Genomic DNA, 23,168 nt, shown 5'->3' with positions numbered 1-23,168 from the left:
GACACAACATGCTTATCTCATGCTAGCTTTCATACTGGCTGAGCTGCCGGGAGGCCTGGGTCAATCAATAGGTCAATCGGAGTTTTGCATTCATGGGGCTTCACAAGGGATGGTAAGCAGGGTGCATATTGCGAAATATGTTTTCTCTCCACCACATATGTTCCATTGTCTCTCTCTTTTTTAAAAGATTTTATTTATTTATTCATGAGAGACACAGACAGAGAGAGAGAGAGAGAGAGGCAGAGAGACAGGCAGAGGGAGAAGCAGGCTCCCTGCAGGGAGCCCGACGTGGGACTCGATCCCAGGACCCCGGGGTCACACCCTGGGCCGAAGGCAGATGCTCAACCGCTGAGCCACCTAGGAGTCCTCATATGTTCCATTATCTCATTAAATTTCTCCTACAAAACAAAGATAAAATGACTACGGTTTTTGAGATAGTGACTGCAGAAGCTCTGAGTTAGAGCCCTGTGCAGAGGTGCAGGTGGCTTGCACACGAACTGTCCTTATTCCTAAACTCGGTGTTGTGGCCGGGCCACCTGGGTGTTCTGAGATCGAGCCTCCAGGTGGGCTCCCTGGTCAGCATGCGTCTGCTTGTCCCTTTCCCTCTCCTCTTTTCTCCCTCCCACTGCCTTGCATTCTCTCTCTCTCTCTCTCTCTCTCTCTAATACATAAAAAAAATCTTTAAGAAAAAAGAAAATCAATGTTCTGGCCATGCCGCTCAGTCACACACAAGGTTTGACAAACCTCTGTGGTCTCCCTAATTAGTCCTTCTCCCTTAGCCCATGTCCCAAGGTCCTTCACTAGTCAGATTCTCTTTTTCCTGGGCTTTCTCACCGTCCCCCCTCGTGCACTGCGGGTTCTAGCCGTGCTGAGCGTAACCCTAAAATTCCCTGCCTCCGCACATTTGCTCACTCTGTCAAGACATGCCCACCTTTCGAAGTACAGCACCGGTGCCCCCCTCTTATTTGAAGCCCTGTGTCTTCCCCTTCCCTTTGCACCCTAAAATTGCACTTCCTTTAAACAGCAGAGTATTTCATATCTCCTTCTTGTTAACCCTGTAGTGCTGTTCCCTGAATCACTGGGGCACCTCTGTAACTCTGCGATATGATAGTGAGATCCTGGATCCATTCATGTTTTGGAAATCTCCCTTGGCAGCCAGCTCGAGACCAAGAGACCGAACGGTTAATTTACTTTGGTTCTCCGCTTCATTTCTTTAGACATGTAACCCGATTTCTCTTCAAGCATCAACAGTTTCATCAGACTAGTTCGAATTTGTGAACTCTCCTGAAGCTCTCGTTCTGAATCCATTCAGTGCCATCATTATTCCTTCTTCCTCAAGTTCACGCAGGGTAGCACTATAACCTCGAATCGCCGAAAGTCCTAGGATTAAAATGATCACATTTCCTTTGTGCAATAAAATAAAATTAAAATAAAATAATAAAATAAAATAAAATAAAATATAAAAAAATAAAATATAAAAAAATAAAATAAAATAATAAAATAGGGTTCTGCTTCACATTTAAAAAAATTCTATCATTGTTAAGTAAAAAAAATCTTTTAGTATGAAATAATATGATATCTCTATAATATAGGTCATATTTACTTTCTAGGAAAAATACTACAGAATCACATCCTGCTTTCCTTATATTTCAACAGCTTCCTTGCAGTGGGTGTAGGGATGAGCAGGCTGCTGAGCCTGTTGTCACCCATTCCTGTGTCTTGCGGCTCACATTCACAAAGCCCTAAAAGGCTGGCTGCTGCTTCCAGAGAAGTGCTTGGGTACTGCACATCCAAAACACATTTGCCTTCCTATGTGTTTAGGTAGTTTATATTTTGTATGAACAGAACGTTTCAGGGTGGCACCCATTAGCATTGTGCGGATGTGTATGCCACAGTTTCACATTTTTTAAATTTTTATTTATTTATGATAGTCACAGAGAGAGAGAGAGAGAGAGGCAGAGACACAGGCAGAGGGAGAAGCAGGCTCCATGCACCGGGAGCCCGATGTGGGATTCGATCCCGGGTCTCCAGGATCGCGCCCTGGGCCAAAGGCAGGCGCCAAACCGCTGCGCCACCCAGGGATCCCCATTAGGCCCTATTGAAACCTAATATTACATCTTTAGAGTCAAACATGGTAGTAGGTGTGTGGTTTTCTTCCCGTGCTGGATTCAACCTGAAAGGTCTCATTGTCTCCCATTGTGATCACACTATAAAGACCTGAGAAAAGAAAATTGGAAAAATGATGAATGAAAAATAGAATTAGTTTCAACAACTAGATATAAATATGGGTGATTTAAAATATAATATAGTTGCAGCATTGAGAATGAAGACCAAACCAAAGTATGTATTTTATATATCAGACACATTTAATGGAGTGCATTATAAAATTCATTTTGGGTGGCTCAGTGGTTTGGCGCCTGCCCTCGGCCCAGGGCATGATCCTGGAGTTCCAGGATCGAGTACCGTTTCAGGTTTACTGCATAAAGCCTGCTTCTCCTCTATCTGTGTCTCTGCCTCTCTCTCTCTCTTTCTATCTGTGTCTCTCATGAATAAATAAATAAAATCTTAAAAAAAATAAAAATAAAATAAAAATAAAATTATTTCTTTTGGTGTGCATTATAAAATCCTTAACTTTGAAATTAAATCACATGATATCTATTCAAATTTGAAGCACTGGTGTTCAATGAAATAATGTACCAAATAACATTTTTTGAATTATTTGCATAAATTAATTTTATCCCAAAATCACCTGTCCCGAGTAATCCCCAATTATTTCATATTAATATTATTTTATGGAAACATACATAAGGGATTACGGTCATGCTTACGCTTCACTAACAGACCAATCTATGACACAAACACAATCCCTTTAATGAATCTTAAAGAAATAAAATGGCAGCATTTTTCAGCTTTTCTAATTGAAACTATGTTATGACCAGTGAGTAGAAGCATCCCTATTGTCTTGGCAAGTCTAGTCCTGCAGTAAAAATATCTGTTTCAGACTTATGCAGACTGACACAATACACTGAGATTTCCCAAATTTGCTAGTTCTCATCCCGTGCATAAAAAATATAAGTATTTTTATAGTAATAAAATTAATTCAAAAGGACTGCAATTGCTATGTGCAGTATTTTGGTTCACACAGTTATATTGCCAAGAATAAATTAATAGCTTGTTTTTTTTCCTTAAATAACTATTCTATTGTCTAAACACTTTAATTTTAAGAAAGGAGTGGACCGTATCTCGAGCAAATCCATGTGTGCACAAATTGCACTACAATGGGAAACTCATGGTCCCCCAGAAGATTATTTGCCCCATTCCCACCAAGGAAATGTGATGAAGTCTTACTGCTAGGATGTTGGCAAAATCAAATATATGGATCGCTCCTTCTAAGAGTTGTGAAACAAGAGATATTTCTGATCATTAATGTAAATGACTTTGAGATAAATAGATCTACTCCAAACACCATCATAATTCTCTCCCTATGGAACATTCTTTCATTTAATAAAAGGAGCACTGCAAATTTCCTTAGACCCTTTTATCTGCAATTAATCCCAACCTTTAGGTCTTTAAATTGAAAGGTATGGCATAGGAATCATAATAGGTGTTATTTTACAAGTTTCTAGTCCTGGGTCTTCATCTTTTTTCTGAAGGTAGGAGAAAAAAAATATTGACTTGACCACTACGATTTATTTTCCACTCAAGCCTTGACTCATCAGAACAGTTACAACATCCAGGAGTGGCACTGGTATTGCAGTGACAGATTTTTTTTTTTTCCATCACAAAGTTCTTTTTTTTTTTTTTTTTTCTTGTCTCAACCAGTGGCAGGATTGGAAGAGTCAGTTCAGAGTGGGGTATAGGTGTGCTTTCAAATATTTAGCCTAATAGAGAGGCTTTCCCACAAAGCTTAATCTTGGAACACCTATTTACTTAAATGTTTCGAAAAACTTCTCTTCCAGGGGCTCTTGCCAAGGGCTACTCTTCAGGAGCAGCTGTTAGCTCTGTGTCCTGCAGGCAATGGTCTGGGCCTCAGAACTCCTGGAAGTATTATTCCCTCATCCAGACAGTCATTAACTGTGCTCTCAGGCAAGTTGCTTTCTCCCTTACTTCACTTATAAAATAAACTGTTTGGACTAAATGAAGTCCAACATGGACTTGAGCATTCGCTAGGCTGCATTGGGCCTCTCTCCTGTCTTCTCTTGATCAGAATGCCCCAGACTGTGTAATGAATAGATGTGGACTGTGTCTGTGGTATCCCCCTCTTCACACACACTGAAACATCTCAGTGGCAGCAGGAATGACAACACGGGGCTCAGAGCCACGTGTCGCCACCAGGCACACGTTATTTTGCAATTTAGCTAGGGCCAATGAGGAACTGGATTTTAAACTGTGTTTAATTTTCCTGAATTTAAGTTATAAAACTGTTGGACACACGTAAGCATCTTTGCAGCAACTTGGAGATCTGAATTGCCTTTTTCAACTTTAATGAAATTTAAATGCCGATCAAGTAGATAGAAATTTAGCATTCAAATTGAAATGTCCCGTTAGTCTAATAGGACATACCAGCTTTAATGACTCAGAAAATTGCATTCATAATTCTTGTTTGTTTATATATTTTTAAGTAATCTTTACACCCAGTGTGGGACTTGAACTCATGACCCAGAGATCAAGAGTCAGATGCTCCACTGACTGAGCTAACCAGCTGCTCCTCATTAATATTTACATTGACTACACGTTGAAATGACAATATTTTGGATATTGGGTTAAATAAAGTGTAGTGTTAGGTTAATTTCAGCTATTTAGTGTTTTTAGACCCGTGGCTACTAATAAATTGGAAGCTACAGTTGTGGCCGTCATTCTGTTTCTTTCGGATAATGTTCTTCTAAGGAAAGGCAGAGGTAAAGGATCCTTGCATACCTGCTTCTGAGGGTGTTTGGATTTGATGACTAACCTTGAAGGTTTGTTTGTGCTTAGGTTTTCTCTTTTCCTTAAGTATCTCCTATGGCAGGGGCTTGCAGTGGTGTGAAGGATGAAGGTTGACATCAACACAGAACTGGGGTTCCACAGTTAGAATACTAATTATTACTATTCATAAAGCCTAGGAATACTTTGCTTTGGACGGTCTAATCCTAACCTTAGTAGAGCCCAGTGGAAAGAAAGTCTCACTTTACCTTTGTGTAGATGAGAAGAATGAGTCCCAGAAATGTTCACGATACACTCCGGGACAGAGAGCAGTTAAGTGATGTCATAGCATTGATTGGGACTCTCAGTTATCCCTCATGTTTTGATTATTGAGGTGACCTCGCACCTCCCCAATCCCACCCTTCTTATTCTGAGTGCCCCAAAACCCTTAGGGATAACAGACGTCAAATAAAACTGATGGCTAAGTGTTTTATTGGCTTTGTTGTAGGCTGCTGGGGTTGGAATCTGACTTATTAGATTCTTCACTTTAGGCAAATATCCATATTTCAACCTCTCCCTGAGCTGATTTGTTTTTATTTTTTTTAATTGTGATTAAAAAAACACATCATTATGAAAACTGCTCGCTCTCCTAATAAATTTGTGTTGAATACAGTATTGTTAACTATACGCACGTGGTTGCCCAGCAGATCTCTAGGCTGTTTCATCTTGCATGACTGAACCTCTATAATCAGTGACGGCAACTCCCCATTCCTCCTGCCTGCAGCTCCTGGCACCCACCATGCTAATTCTGCTTCTAAGAGCTCCACTATTTTAGATACCTCATTTAAGGGGCATCATGAAATACTTGGGCATCTGTGACTAACTCGTGCCACTTGGCACCAAATCTTCAAGTTTTACTCGTGTTGTAACATATGAAAAGATTCCTTTCAAAGGTTGGGATAATAGTAGCATGCACATTCTGGATTTATTGCAAACACCAAAGGAAAGACTCTGCAATATATTAAGGGGTCATTTTATCTTAGCTTTGAATACTTTTATTTATTTATTTTTAACTTTGAATACTTTTAATAATTAATTCCGGGTCCTGCGGAAAATAGCGTGTGGCAAAAAGAAGGCATATTCCCAGCATCAGAGGGTGTGTCCTCCGCCTTAGATAGAAGAGCAGTAACGTCTCCCATCGCTTAAATAAACTTTAGCTAGGCTTCCTTCTGATTCTAGGCCCCTGACTTCCTTTTTCTTCAAGCACGTACTATAGAAAACTTAATGATTGCAAATTGTTTCCCTGCCCCTTTGAGACATATGCCAAACTTTCTTAAAAGACTCTTGCCAGTTTTAAGACTCAGGGATGTCTTTGTTAATCCAGGACCTGAGAGTCATCCCTCTGAAATAATAATCCTCAAGCAAGATATCATCACCCTATCTCAGAGGCCCTGTGGGATAATAGAAACCTAACTTTGATAGACAGCAGTTAGCAAACACATGGCTTAATCACAGCAAAACATTTGTGAATTTAGGAATAACTCAATATGCTCCACACCTTCCACTGGCAGACGTTTCCCAAAGTTCTCCAGTACTTTTCTACTAGCTCAGCCTCTTGATTTCAGCTGAGTGAAATTCAGACTTTAGTTCTGGCCTGTGTCTCCTATTGTAATAGCCTTGAATAAAGTATCCCTTGCCTGTTTTACATTTATTGTTTTAATAAATAAAATGTGTTAGTATATAAGCATTCTTAGAAAAATAATAACTGATTAAATTTAAAATCAAGGGTCATTGTTAAGAAAAAAAAAAAAAAAAAGACTAATACAAATAATTCCAAACCAAACCTCAAGGAAACTAGAGAAACTAAAGTACATTAGTTCACTAACATATTATAATTTAGTTATCACAAACTTCTTGGCTTGGGGTTAAAAAATAAATTAAAGCTATTCTATGAGCCTTCTTCTAAGTTAACTTAATCATAGACTCTAAAAAGGTCGTAGGTCTTCCCCCCCATTCTATTTTTGAGACTTTCCTTCCTTCTATCAGAATCTCTGCTTTTTATCTCACATTACATCCATCCCCTGAATTCAGAGGACATTAAATTGGAGATAAAAGTTTCTTCTGTCCACTCATTTTTAAATTTTCAACATTTCTGGAGTTGGCCTTTAATTTAAAACAGCAAACAAGGGCAGCCTGGGTGGCTCAGCGGTTTAGTGCCTCCTTCAGTCCAGGGTGTGATCCTTGGGTCCTGGGATGGAGTCCCATGTCAGGCTCCTCTGCCTGTGTCTTTGCCTCTGTCTCTCTGCGTCTCTCATGAATAAATAAAATCTTAAAAAAAAAAAAAAAAAAAAAAAAACAGCAAGCAAAAGAAGGCACTGAAATAGTGTTGTTGGGGATATAAAAATGAGCAAGAGTTGCCTTTGTGTTCAGTGTGTGCACTCTAATTTTTTACAGAAATTACTACAAAGAAGCTTCAGATTGTAAAAGGAGATATAAGTATATTGGTATTTTGAGTGAAATCATAGTTATCAAACCTATTCGTGATAAACAAAAGAAATGTGTATCTTGATTATTTAAGGAGAGATGGAATTTGGAAGGATTACATAAAGAGTGAAAAAGGACAATCCAGTAAAGGGACTAAGATAAGCAAAGACATCCCACTTTTGTCAAAGGGTTTCAAGAATAAGAATTCAGCTAGTTTGGTTGGTACCATAGGGTAGTAGAGTAGTCATGGAAAATATGCTACAAGGGTAAGCGGGGAGTTCAAAAACTGAACTACACAATGTGACTTAGTTGAAAAATCCATGGGAGCCCTTGCAGATTTTTAAAGCAAGATATGATGTGGCAACCTTGTGAGGGCAGAATTGGGATAAAACCAATTAAAAATGGGAACAATGATAAAGAGTATTAAAAAAAAAGTCTTGGCACTACCCAACTTCATGCTTAATAAAAACTTATGTAATCAAAACATGGTGATATTACTTAAAGAATAGACCAATGGGACAAAATAGCCCCGAAACAGACTCATTTAAATATGCTCAACTGATCTTTGACAAAGAAGGAAAGGCAATACAATGGAAAACAGATAGTCTTTTAAATAAATGGTTCTCAAACAACTGAATTTTCAATGCAATAAATAAACAAACAAACAATCTAGGCAGTGACCCTCTAACCTTTAAAAAAAACTAAATCAAAGTCAATTCTAGACCTAACTATAAAATTTAAAACTATAAAAACTCCTAGAGTATAGGACACAAGAAGATCGAGATGACCTTGCCTATAGTGATGACTTTTTAGATGCAATATCAAAGTTGCAATGCATGAAATAAATAATTGATGAGCTGGAATTCATTAAAATTAAAATCTTCTACTCTGCAAAAGGCATTTTCAAGAGAATGTGGAGATAAGCTACAGACTGAAAGTAAATATTTGCAAAAGACACATCTGATAAAGGACTATCATCCAAAATACAGAGTGAACTTTTAAAACTCAATAGTAAGAGAATAAAGAACTAGATTTTTTTTAAATGAGCTAAAGGCTTCCACCAACACTTTATTAAAGAAGATCTACAGATGGCAGAAAGCAAGCATGTGAAAAGATGTTTAACATTATATATCACTATGGATTGCAAATTAAAACAACAATGAGGTATCACTACATATCTCTTAGATTGGCCCCAAATCCAAAGCACTGACAATACCAAATGCTAACAAGGATGTGGAGCAACAGGAATTCCGATTCATTGCTGGTGAGAATGCAAAATGGTGCAGCCGCTTAGGAGGACAGTCGGGCAGTTTCTTCCGTGTCTAAACATATTCTTCCTATATGATTTCACAACAATCATGCTGGTTGGCATTTACTCAAAAGTAACTGCTACTCAAGAGAGATAAGACTTATGTGTCCACAAAATACTGCTCCTAGGTGTTTGGTAATTGCCCAAACTTGGAAGCAACGAAGTTGCCCTTCAGTAGGCAAATGGATAAATAAATTGGGATAGGTCCAGAGGATAAAATATCATCTAGTACTAAAATGAAATGAGCCATCAAGCCATGAAAAGACATGGAGGAAATGTAAATACATATAACTAGGTGAAAGAAACCAATCTGAAAAATATGCATATTGAATGATTCTAAGTGTTTGACCTTCTGGAAAAGGCAAAACTATGGAGACAGTAAAACAATCAGTGGTTGCCAATGGTTAAGGGGGAGGGGAGGATGAATAGGCAAAGAACAGAAAGATAGCGTGGCACTGTCTTTATAATTCCGTATGTATAATACTAGAGTGGCAGATACGTGTAATGTCCACACACATTTGTCAAAACCCTTAGAATGCACAACACCAAAAATGAACCCCAATGAAAACCATGGATTTGGGGTAATAATGACATGTAAAGGTAGGTTCATTGATTGTTATGAATATATCCCTTTACGTAAACCTAAACTGCTCTATTAAAAACAAGCAAATGGCCAAAAATCAGATGGGGTAACAAAGGGATAAACTAAAGTGGTGATAGCAATGAGCAAAAGTTTTCAGAAAGTGAGAACCAAGTGGGAGAACAAAAGAGTTAGAGACTCTATAATTTAGAGAATTCAACGGAAATGAGAGAAGACAGTGGAAAAAGAGGACTTAAAAAAAAAGATTTCAGTTTGGATAAAACAGTTTAAAACTTTGGGATGCCTACAAAGAGATAAACTATGGAAGACAGGTAGAAAACAAAATGTTAACAAGAGTCAAAAAACCCCATCGACTTTAACTAAAATTTAATGAGTGCCCCAAACCCTCCCCCACCATAGTCCCAATCTACAGGTGATCTCAGAGAACAAAGAATTCAGGAGGATTAAATACACACTCACCCTCTCCAGTCTCCCTAGACCTTCCACCCAAAAACCAACACTACCCAAGGGGCATATTAAAAAAATGGAATCAAATCACAGTAACAGCAAAGGGACAGTTTTATTCTACTTTGTTTCTTTCACATAGGAAGCTTGAGAAAACAATCCCAATTCTTCTCTTTAAATTTTATTTATCCTCTAATAATATTATAATAGCAGTAATGTAAATTGCAAATTAAATTCATCTAATAGTATGGCAATAGATGTTTTTAGTGATGCCACCCAGTCTTTGGCCACATTCACATGCATCCAAGTTAATCACTTTCTGTATACACTGGTTGTAAGTATTTTTCTTTTTCTCTTTTTTTTTTTAAGGACTTTATTTATTTGTGAAAAAGAGAGCATGTGTGCGTGCATCATCAGAGAGGGACCGAGGGAGAGGCAGATTCCCTGCGGTGCAAGAAGGTCCCAGTCACAGGCCTCCTTCCCAGGACTCCAGGATCATTCCCTGAGCCAAAGGCAGAGGCCTAACCGACTGAGCCACCCGGGTGCCCCAGGTTGTAAGTGTTTTTCACGTCAAGCCGTCCTCAGTGGATGGCTGATACCCCAAAGAGTACCAAGCTAGGGTACTATACATACATACCTGTGATGAAGTTTACTTTAAAAATTAGGCATCATAAGAGAGAAGCAACAACCATATCAGAATCGAACAATTATAACAATAAACTGTGATAAAAGCTATGTGAGTAGGATCTCTTTCTCCCTCAAAGTATCTTACTGTATGGTACTCACCCTTCTTGTGGTGATGGGAGATGATAAAATGCCTTCATGGTGAAATGAAGTGGAGTTAATGACCTAGACATTGCACCATAGCATTTGGCTACTTTTGACCTGGGTAGAGAAGGATCCTGTGCGTTAGTGTCCACACAGCATCGATATATTCTCAATCTTTGCTGAATGTCTCTTTTTCCTTATCCAGGATACTACATTACTCTTATGTCATGTCTCCTTAGACTTCTTACAGGCTTACATATTTTTGATCACCTTGATAATTTCGAGATATATTGGTCAAGGATTTTGTAGAATGCTGCTCAAGTGGAGAATGATTCATTTTTTTTTTTCCCCATGATAAGACTGAAGTTATAGGTTTGGGGGAGGAAGAACAGAGAAGGGCCGTTGTCATCGTATCAGATCAACAGGGGCAAGTACTATCTACATGACGTCACTGTTCATTTTGATCACCTGGTGAAATGGGTGTTTGTCAAGTTTCTCCACACTAAAGTCCTTTTACCCCTTCTCATACTTTTCTCTTTCGAAGGAAGTCACTCTGTGCATCCTACATATAAAGAGTGAGGGATTTTGCTCTAGGTGTTGAGTACCTGCATAAATTACTTGGAGTTTGCAAGGAAGATTTGTCTCTTCTCCACCACTTTTGTGTTCATTCAGTTATTTCTTTACATTAGTTTTGACTCATGGAAATGTATTTTATACATTGGGTTATAGTCCAATGAATAAAATAGTATTGACACTTAATTCCTTTTTACCATTAAAATGAAATGGAGAAATGCACTTCTAGTAATTTTTATATATACACAAAGATGGACAAACACTAAATGGACACATTCTTTACTCCATCACTTCTCACTATATATGTAAACACTTTACTGCTGTTTCCTGGGACGTCTGGGTGGCGCAGCAGTTGAGCATCTGCCTTTGGCCCAGGGCGTAATCGTGGAGACTCAGGACCAAGTCCCACATCGGGCTCCCTGCATGGAGCTTGCTTCTCCCTCTGCCTGTGTCTCTGCCTTTCTCTCTCTGTTTCTCGAATGAATGAATGAATGAATGAATAAATAAATAAATAATTAATAGTCTTCAAACAAATTAAATAAACTGTTGTTTCCAAGTTTGCTTTAGCTTCTCTACTAGAAAGCAAGAGCCTTGATGGTGAATTTATCTAACCAGGTCCTGTGGTCAACACATATTCATATCCAATATGTTTATGATAATAGTTTTGGATCTTTCATTGGATTTCTTATTCTTCATTCAGGAATTTGCCCTGCTTCTTAGTTCTGATTCTATCTTGCTTCTCTTCATAAAAGTATCCATATTGATCTTTTTTTGTCGTCTCCCTAATGATTTCTTCCAACTCCTAGATCTGTAATTTTCTTCCTTTTGTACTTATTCCTACTTATTTGGATAACCAGTGGTTGTTGATGATGATTCTTCAGTCAGACAAATAGATTCAAATCTTGTTTCCACCATTTACCAGGTATGTACTCGCAAATTACATAATCTCTCTAACCCCCCTGGGGGGTGTTTTGTATGTTGTTTTTTAACCTGTTAAATAATTTAACCTGTTAATAGTATTCCTAAAAATGCTGTGAGGATTAACAATCACAATTTGCACTTTTAATACAGTTACTATCAAATGTTAAGATGTTAATTATTACTGTTACTGTTTTTCATGACATTCTCCTGTTTTATTGACATTCTTTTTTATTAAGATTTTATTTATTTATTCATGAGAGACACAGAGAGAGAGAGAGAGAGAGAGGCAGAGACATAGGCAGAGGGAGAAGCAGGCCCCATGCAGGGAGCCCGACGTGGGACTGGATCCCGGGTCTCCAGGATCAGGCCCTGGGCTGAAGGCAGCGCTAACTGCTGAGCCACCCTGGCTGCCCTGGTGTTGACATTCTTATTATTAATTAGACTTTAAGATTCCATTTTATTCTTAGTTGATCAGCGCCATTCTCTTCAGTAGACCTGACCTTGTTAACAGTGAAGCAGAATGAGAGAATGCCTTAACCATCCCAGGCTCCTAACATCCTTGCATATGGCCTTTCTTCATGAAAAATATAATAATGAAGGAAATACAGTGTAACCTACCATGTTATCTGCTATCTGCACAGGCAACAATGAATTATAAGTTGAGGAAATTACGTGGAAAGATGTGGGAATTAAGGAATTATGTGATGACATAAACTAGTGGTGCAGTTAATATTCCGTGGAACGTTTCTTCTTGCTCTGAATTATTTTTGGCACATTGTTTCCCTCTTCACTTCATAAGAATATATATAAGATTTTACCAAGAACTGAATAGAATTACACCTCAGATAAACATTATTTTATGGCCAGAGGCTTATTTAACAAAGTTATACATGAGAATATAAAACTAATTTCAAAACCGACAAATAGTGTTATACAAAAGGACAGAAGACAGAGGCTTGACTTTGAGTTAACAGGGAGTTAGAAGTTTTCTTGTTATCATCATGGCAGTAAGAACATATTTTATGTGAACATGTCGTGCCATTTATTTTTTAGGTTTTGAAATTTCAGATTGTATCTAGCAAAAATTAAAATGAAGCTCCTAAAACCATTTTCTCATAAGAAATTTAAGAGAAATTATCAACCTTTTGTGAAACCACCTTTGGCTTTCAAATCAATGACAACAGTTTTTAAATCTTTCTACTGTATAATGAGAACATGTCAATCTACTAGTATTAGAAAAGGAAGTGGACTGAAATTGTTTGCTCCAAAAGGTATTTTTCACAATGCAAGTTTCCACAATATCTGAATAGGGTGTCACGAAAAACAAATTCTCATAGAACAACAGGGCTATTTGTTGAGTGATGCTATGCATTCTATGTTGACATGTGCTTGTGACAAAATTTGGAGGGAGGACTGAGTTGTTTTTAGTACCAAGGAGAGAGAAAGTACAAATACATCATTTAACACTATTTCTTAATTTTCTACAAAATCTAAAAGGATTCCATACAGACTCATCTCTTGAAAGGCTCTTTCATTTAATTATGAATAGTTTGTTGTTAAATAATACGCTTCCAGTAACACAATTTGAAAAAAAATTGTTAAAAATTAAAATTGTATATAAAACTTAAAAAAAATTGTATATAAAACTTCAATCCAGATATAAGAAAAAATCAGTTTCTTTCTTCCCATTTTTTTTGTATATATGTTTTACCACCATTTATACACTGTTTAGAAAGAATCAAATTTACTTTGAGAAATTAATGTTGGAACATTTCCCAAGCTTCCCAACATTTTATTTTCAATACTTCATTTAACGACTGCTTAATATAATGCATTGTGTGAATATACGTTTTAATTTAATCTGCCTTCTTTTAAATAAATATTTAATGTCCTTTCGATACTATAACATAATGCTAATATAAATAATTTTTCAAACAAATCTTTGTGCACCTTACTTATCCCAGTACGCTAGTATCTACTAAACTTGAGAAGTTAGTAACTGAATATTCTGAGACTACACAAGACACCTAAGTTTTCCAGAGTTCTTAATTCTTAATACTTCCTACTTTTTCCTCAGTATATACTATACTTTTCTCATCAACAAGAAACTTTCAAGACAATGATTTATAGAAAGGTTCGGGATCCCTGGGTGGCGCAGCGGTTTGGCACCTGCCTTTGGCCCAGGGTGCGATCCTGGAGACCTGGGATCGAATCCCACATCGGGCTCCCGGTGCATGGAGCCTGCTTCTCCCTCTGCCTGTCTCTCTTTCTCTCCCTCTCTCTGTGACTATCATAAATAAATAAAAAAAATTAAAAAAAAAAAAGAAAGGTTCCCTGTAGCAAAAGAAGAAAGTTACAAGAGATGAAAAGCGATGGGAAAATTAGAGAAAAGCAGTGGAAAGAATTCTATGTAGCCATTAAAGGAATGATGGAAGTTAAGACTAATGATATGGAAATATATTTTAGTATACTTTTATAGATTAAATATTGTATTCTTTTTAGTTCAAATATTTGCATTTGATAAAAATTATTTGTGCTGTGCATATTTAAAGTTATTTCTCTCTCTCTAAATACTGCTATTATGAATACTTGTATGTGTAAGAGTCGTTCTCTCAGGTTACCAATAGTTTCCAAATATTCAAAAATGAAAGTTTAGTTTCTATATGTTTAAGAAGTATATAAGTCATTTATGGAAAAGCAAAAATAAAAAATAATTCAAGATCCAGTGGATTTAAAGAATTACCTCATGTCAAAAATGGCTACTTGGGTCAATTTAAGAAGCTATGGTCAATGTTTTTACTCAGATTACCAAATATCAAGAAGAGGAAGAAAAGTAAACAATAATGTCAAAACCTGTGGATATTATATAATTTCATTTTATTAAGCCATTTGGAAAAGGCTACAAATAATAAAAGTTGAAACATTAGTGACAGCACCATCCATATTATATAAGAAGAGGCACATTTTTCCAAGTATTAAAAGAATTTTCTCTGGAAAAATATGGCTCTAAAATACTTTTTGCAAATCATATATCTGATGAGAGGTTAATACCCAAAATATATTAAAAAAAAAAACTCACGCAACTCAATAGCAAAAATCAAAACAGAACAATCTAATTTAAAAATAGGCAGAGGATCTGAGTAGATGTATTTTCAGAGAAGACATACAGATGCCCAATATACTCATGAAAATGTGCTCAGCATTACGAATCATCAGGGAAATACAAATCAAAACCACAATAAGATGTTACCCTATATGTGTTAGAATGGCTATTATCAAAAGGACAGGAAATAGTAAGTGTTGTTGAAAATGTGGAGAAAAGAGGACACTTGTGCATTGTTGGTGGGAATGTAAATGGATTACGGCCATTTAAATATGAATATTTTTTAGCCATAAAAAAAGAAATATTGCCATTAGCAACAATATGGATGGATCATGAGGGCATTTTGCCAAGTGAAGTAAGTCAGACATAAAAGGACAAATGGTCTCACTTATAGGTGTAATCCATAAAATAAATAAATAAGAATTCATAGATGCAGAGAAAAAAATGGCAGTTACCACAAGTAGGAGGAATGGAGAGTGAGAGAAATGGGTGTGGGAAAGAAGAAGTACAAATTTCCAGTTATGAAACAAGTAAGTTATGGAAATGTAACAGGCAGCTTGATAGCTAGTTTAATAACAGTATCCTGCATATTTGAACGTTACTAAGAGAGTAGATGTTAAGGTTCTCAGGACAAGAAAATAAAATTTTATAATGGTGAAGTATATTAACTAGATTTATTGTGATCATTTTGTAATATATACAAATACCGAATCATATTATTGTACATCTGAAACTAATAAAATGTTATGCCCATTATATCTTAATTTAAAATTTGAGGATAAATTATAAACAGAAAAAAATAGATGCTGTTTTTTGAATATCATACTTATTATATATGTAAATATAGTTTTTTTTTCAAGATGTATTGATTTGAGAGAGAGAGAGAGAGAAAAAAAACACGTGAGAGTGTGGGGAGGGGCAGAGGGAGAGGGAGGGAGAGAATCCTAAGCAGACCCCCTCCCTGAGCACAGAGCCTGACCTGGGGCTCGATCCCATGACCAGTGAAATCATGACCGGAGCTGAAATCACAAATCGGATGCTTAACTGATTGAGCCACTGAGGCACCCCTGATCAACCAATTTTTATTCCTACTTATACTGAGTAGGTGACCCATTTTTACAGTGGAGTTTAAAAATATTTCTTCTGATGAAATTGCCTCCTGTTTAAAAACTGTCAATAGTTTCCTATGGGTTCAGTTGTCTCCCCGCTTCCCTTTACCCATAGGGGTCTCCTTTCATTTCTTAGAACACAACGTGCTCTTTACAGATGCAAGGATTTCATAGGTATTGTCCTCCCTACCTTTCTCTTCTTTTTACCTAATATATTTGTTGTCATACTTCAAGCTAAGCTGGCCTTTGACTTCAGAGTAGGATTTCCTGGCCATAACTGTTACACATATTTAGGCAAGTCTCCAACTTTGTCTTTTTGTTTCACAACGTATTTTTCATTTGCAACATTTTTCACGATTGAAATTAAAAAAAAAAAAAAACATGGCTTTTAGTTCATGAAATCCATGCAATTTGAACAGTGTATACCAAACTCACAGCTCTAGCATCACCATCTGAGACATTGAATTCCCCAGAGTAAATTATAATAAATATTTATTGAGAGAAGTTTGGAAGGGAAGTGGAAGAAGGGAAGAGAAAGTTTTAGAACCCAGAAATCCATTCTTATTTTTAAATCATAAAAACTGAAGAACTTTGCATGTCCTGGAAGGGAAAAATCTTTACATTTTTGAACTAATGAATACCTAGTTTAAGTATTAACAGAAATCTATAATTTATATCCCCTCTGTTCGGCAACATGGAAAAGTGCAAAGATTGATGGCTTCAGGGCTGTCAGACCTTGGTTTACATCTAAACTACTAGTTAGTTGTGTGGCTTCAGGTGGATTTAACCTACTAGTGTTGACCTAAGCAAGTTGAACAAGTGCACTGACCCATTCCTTTGAGTAGAATCCTAAAGGTCAAAGTCTAGAAACCCGAGGTGCTCGGTCTCACACAACCCTAGACATATGCTTCATTCATATTGTTTTCCCCTTTCAATGATGCAGGAAGGAAATATTGTAGAACATTGGGTAGATGGGTGCAGGGATGGATACAGACAGAGTTAAAATGTAGATTTAGGAAAAGGAAAAAGTCATTAAAGATTTGTGTGTGTGGGTGTGTGTATGAAAGAGAGAAACGTTACGATGTGAAATATATTCGTGATAACTTGACTGGAAAAAAAATGGCCCACCAGGCCTGCCTTCAGATGGCAGACAAGTGATATGGAACCTGGTTAACGCCACTTTGAACCAACCGTAAAGGGCCTCAGAGTTAATTTCCACTAATCCCCCATTCTATTCCAGCAGCAACTTTTGAACCAAATAGATACTGGAGTTTAACCAAACTAAAGAGACATGGAGGAGGATTTCTCTGTAATTTTTGAAGTTATATTCTGACCAGTGTCTCAGAACTTTCAGGAACTGGGGAGGGGGGATCTCTAGAAATGACAGCAAAAATATAATCCGACAGTTTAGAGGAAACTTTCTAAAACAATAAACCTGCCCCGCCCCCAGGTGGCTCAGTGGCTCAGGGGGTGATCCCAAGGTCCCTGGGAGTCCCCCATTGGGCTCCCTGCAAGGAACCTGTTTCTCCCTCTGCCTGTGTCTCTGCCTCTCTGTGTGTCTCTCATGAATAAGTAAATAAAATCTTTTTAAAAAATAAACTATTTTCTCAAGTGTAGAAATATAAAACAATATCTTCATTGCATTGCAGAGTGGCCGCAGTGAGAGAAGACAGGATATAATAAATTCCAAGCCTGAGTTGAGCACGCTGATAGAGCTTCATAAATGTTTATAAGCCCATGACTCAGAGAATTCTTATTCAAGTCTATTAGGCTGAATTGTGCTGACTGGGGCAGCTAAGGGGGCAACGTGAGAATTAAGCTCATAATCTTTGCCTACTTAGTCCTAGGATAGAAACCACTACATTTCAGTCATACTCTGCTTTACTAAAGTCTTTTGTGTGAGGGTTCGAGGCATTTTGCATTCTATACATTGAGCTATCTTTCAATAATGGACAGTATATAGCTCAGGGGAAAATGGACCATGAAAACTTCCCTAATGTCATGTCTTAAGACTTAAAATGAAATTTATTCCGACATCTTATTTTATACCACCTGGTTTCTAATCATGAGGAAGTATCAGATGAACACAAATTGATGGACATTCTACAAAATGACTGCCTCATACCTTCAAAAATGTCAATGTCAGGATGCCTAGGTTGCTCACTGGTTGAGCATCTGCCTTTGGCTCAGGGTGTGACCCCCAGTCTGGGGATCCAGCCCCACATCAGGCTCCCTGCATGGAGCCTGCTTCTCCCTCTGCCTGTGTCTCTGCTTCTCTCTGTGTGTCTCATGAATAAATAAATAAAATCTTTAAAAAAATAAAAAAAATTCAGTGTCAAGAAAGTCAAGGAGAGAGCGAGGAAGTATTCCAGGTGGAAGGATACCAGAGAAGCATGGTACTGGGGGCAGTGCCCATGATGCTGGATTGGATAACATCACTGGGGCAAATGCCAAAGCTTGAATGGAAACTCAGGATGAAAGATATATGTGTGTTCTTTGTACTGGTATTACAACTTTATTGTAAGTTTGAAATTGGTTCAATGAAATTTTAATAATTATTAAATCATTACCTATTATAATACTTTTAATAATTATAATTATTTATAACAGCTATTTATTATAATTATCATAAATTAGTTATAATAATTCTCCTTTTCCTCCTTCATCTCTCTCTCCTCCTCTTCATCCTTCTCCTCTCCTTCTATTTCTCTCCCTCCAAATTCTCCTTCTTTGTTTAGAAAAAGGGTATAACAGTGGCCCTCTTTTTTTGTGTGATAATCTTAAAAATATATGCTATAAAATATTTTAACCACAGAAACTATATATAAATTAAATAATTATTCCTGTTGTTATTGTCTCTGTTATTGTGGGTGATGTAATTGTCGTCACTATTATAATTATTATCATTGTTATTATTATTATTAGTAGTAGTAGTATTACTATAGCTTTTTGGTTGGCCAAGGAATTAAAAATAATAATAATAATAATAATAATAATAATAATATTATTAGAACACTTACAAAGCAAAGTGTATCAGTAAAATTTCTAGGACTTCATATCAATTAATTTAAAAATGACAATTATGCATTTGGGCTCTGGTTGGTGATCTCTTCAAATACTATAAGATACATTTTATATTCTGGAATTAAGTTTACAGGTAAACTGAAATATATAATTCCAAGGCATGATTAATTTGTAATTTTGGAAATGTGTCTGTCATTAATTTTCCTTTTCATTTCCTTCTCTTTGGTCTACTACATTACAAACTACTTCAGGCACAACATATCCAATATCCACTACATTTCAGGTCCTAGATATATCAAGAAAAAAAGGAACTCAGTTTTCTACTTAAGTTCAAGCAGTTAGACTACGTAAAAATTTTCATCTGCGGAATATTATTGTAGATAAAGGAAAATACTTAAAGATCAACTATGTCCCAATGTGAACTAAAAAAAAAAAAATTCCTGTTCATATGTATGAAAAATTACAAATACATCACAAATGTCTAATCTGTTAAATGTACTATATTATATAAGAATATGCTGTAATATTGATCACACTAAAAAATAAATTTGTGGGGCACCTGGGTCAGTTTCACATCTGACTCTTGATTTCAGCTCTGGTCATCATCTCAGGCAGGATCTTGAGATGAGCCTTGCATAAGGCTCTGCACTCGGCAGGGAGCATGCTTGAGATTCTCTCTCTCTCTCTGTCTCTTCCTGCTCCCTAAAATAAGTAAATAAATCTTTAAAAAATTTTAAGATAAATTTGTTACTATCTTGTAATGACTGGAGTATCTTAAAGAAAAGCATAAGTACACACACACACACACACACACACACACACGGGTTCTCCTCTCATAATCTGCAAAGGGCAAAGAAAAAAAACCAAAGTTATAACTGTATGCATATTGCTTCTTCATGAAGGAGTGTAGCAAATACCTGCACAGGGTCAGAGTTGCTGATAAGATTGTAACTGATGGAAATAACCTTCCAGCTTAGGGAACACATAACAATTGATTTTAGAACACATACAATTTTTCAAGATCCACAAAGTATCTTTGCTCTTATAAATCCAAAATCAAAGATGGGTTAGATATGTAATATACACTAAGGCTAACACCATGAAAGAGCCCACCAAACTTGGCCACAATATCATGAAATACTGAATAATTCAACCACTTTTGTACAGTGATGAAAAAGAAGGTTCTAATTATCTTTGAAATGATTCTGACTGTTACTACTTTTAGTATTGATCCACAATGCAAATTCCCTGGAATTTTATCGGCATGACCAAAAAACTAATTAGTTTTAAAACATACAAACATCTTTTGCTTCATATGATTTGAGGAAGTTCTTTTGATTAAAGTTGGAATTATTTTGATTTGTTCTGTTTTGTTTTAATTTTAATTGTTCAAACTCCGTTTAGACTTCTACATTGGATACCTTCTCGAAGATGATTATGCAACATTCTATTCACAAATGTAGATGTGAAAATGAGAATATTGATCTATAAGGAATTTCTTCTTCTTCTTCTTCTTCTTCTTCTTCTTCTTCTTCTTCTTCTTCTTCTTCTTCTTCTTCTTCTTCTTCTTCTTCAGAAAGAGAGTACATATGTATGAGAGAAGGTGGAAGGACAAAAAGAGAGGGAGAGAACGAGAACTTAAGCAGGCTCTACTCCCAGCATGGAGCCATATTTCATGACCTGAGCCAGAATCAAGAGCTGGACCAGTAACTGACTAAGCCTCCCAGACACCCTTTGCTATAAGAATGTTTTTAAACTTAATTCTTTGAATTTCTGATTGTATGCAAGGTTGTTAGAGGTCCCTTAAGAGGGTAGAGGAGGTTGAGTAGGAGGGAAGATACAGATGCTTATCACCTGAGATGAAAAGAAAATGTTCTATTTTTTTTACATGTATTCAAATATTGGACTTCTTGCATGAAATGTATTTGAAAATATTAAAATTAAACACAAAACTTGCCCTGCTCGAAGAATAACATCAACCTTTTAATTTTGATTTTTAGAGACAACAATAAGGTTAATTTCAATTTGACATGGATGAATATGATTCTCTGATGAAAACCTAGAGATACACATTAAAAATGAATGCCTGAATAAATATTAGCTATTTATCTTTAAGACTTGATTTTCCCTTTGTCGTTCTAATTTTAAAAGGTTATTGAGCATTACTGAGAGAGAGAGAGAGAGAGACTTCATACCACAATTTTATTGCATAAAAATGTTAAGGATGTATAAGATAAAACGGTCCTGGTAGCCCAGTTGAATGTGGTTAAAAAAATAAAAGTAAATTCAAGGCCTACATTGCTAGTTCTAGAAGACATCTGAAAAATATTTGCAGACGCCTGGGTGGCTCAGTGGTTGAGCATCTCCCTTTGGCTCAGGTCATGATCCCAGGTTCCTGGGATCGAGTCCTGCATTGGGTTCCCTGCAGGGAGCCTGCTTCTCCCTCTTCCTGTGTCTATGTGTCTCCATCTGTCTCTCATGAATAAACAAATAAAGTCTTTTAAAAAAGAAAAAAAAGATTTGCATGATGACTATGATTGGGCATGTTCTCTTCTTTTTCTAGCCTTTGCTTCTACAAACACACACACACACACAAGAGATATATGCACAGAACACACACAAATTCTTACATGCTCATTGACATCTCAGTAAGAGGCTACGTATATACTCAGTTCAGTAATTTCTTAGTAAATTCTGAGCCTGAGATAGTGATAAGCTTAGTCATTGTGGAACATTTATGGAAGGATTTTTTTTTGAAGGATTTATAAGACTTGTTATCTCTATTCATATAGAAATAAGAGCAACATTTATTAAGTTGAATAGTCAGTCTGAAAGCCATCAGTCAGTTCTCTACTACACACACACATGCACACACACACACACACACACATCTCATAGAAATCACAGTCAAAACTAGACTTTTCTTCTCTATTGTTCTAAGTATTTATTTAACATGCATTTATTCATCCAATATTCATAACAACCATAACAAGAAAATACTATTAACATTTTCAGTTTTCAAGTGAAGAATCTAAGGAAGAGGTTGATTTAGTTGTTTTTTTTCTTTACATGCAGCCAGTAAGCAGCAGAATTGAGATTCAAACCATGTTGAATAGCTTTAGAGTCTACTTTTAACAGCTCTTAATAAGTGGGCATGCTACCTGCTAGAGGCATCATGATTCCAACTTCAAGCTATATCATGATGTTATAATTATCAAATCAGTGTGGTCCTGGCACAAAAACAGACACCTAAAAAAACAAAAACAAAAACAAAAACAAAACAAAACAAAACAAACAAACAAACAAACAAAAACAGACACCTAGATCAATGGGGCAGAAAAGAGAACCCAGAAACAGACCCACAGCTATATGGTCAACCAATTTTTGACAAAGCAGGAAAGAATATCCAAGAGAAAAAAGACAGTCTTTTCAGCAAATGGTGCTGGAAAAACTGGACAGCAGCACACAGAAGAATGAAACTGGATCACTTTCTTACACCACACACAAATGTAAATTCAAAATGGATAAAAGACCTGAATGTGAGATAGAAAACCATCAAAATCCTAGAAGAGAACACAGACAATCACTTCTTTGGCCATGGCTGTAGCATTACTAGACATATTGCCAGAAGCAAGGGAAACAAAGCAAAAATGAACTATTGTGACATCATCAAGATAAGCTTCTGCACAGTGAAGGAAATAATCAACAAAATTAAAAGGTAGCTACAGAATGGGAGAAGATATTTGTAAATGACATATCTGATAAAGGGTTAATATCCAAAATATATAAGGAACTTATCAAACTCAACACCCAAAAAACAAATAATCCAGCTAAGAAATGGGCAGAAGAAAAAAAAATAAAAATACATAAAAATAAAAAAATAATAAAAATTAAAAAATCAAAATTAAAATAAAAAAAAAAGAAATGGGC

At 36.4% G+C, this 23,168-nt stretch overlaps 1 long non-coding RNA gene across 1 annotated transcript; it reads right to left on the bottom strand.

Moving 5' to 3' along the window:
* Positions 1-1,978: 1,978 nt before the first annotated feature.
* Positions 1,979-22,871, bottom strand: LOC102153887. Its single transcript, XR_005375384.1, has 4 exons — positions 22,772-22,871; positions 19,798-19,940; positions 10,527-10,625; positions 1,979-2,217 (listed from the first exon to the last, which is right to left on the bottom strand). It is a non-coding gene; the product is annotated as an uncharacterized LOC102153887 (long non-coding RNA).
* Positions 22,872-23,168: the final 297 nt, after the last annotated feature.

This window comes from Canis lupus, chromosome 21 (assembly GCF_011100685.1).
Source record: "Canis lupus familiaris isolate Mischka breed German Shepherd chromosome 21, alternate assembly UU_Cfam_GSD_1.0, whole genome shotgun sequence".
NCBI classification, from domain to species: Eukaryota; Metazoa; Chordata; class Mammalia; order Carnivora; family Canidae; genus Canis; species Canis lupus.
This window is presented reverse-complemented; position numbering and strand designations above follow the sequence as displayed.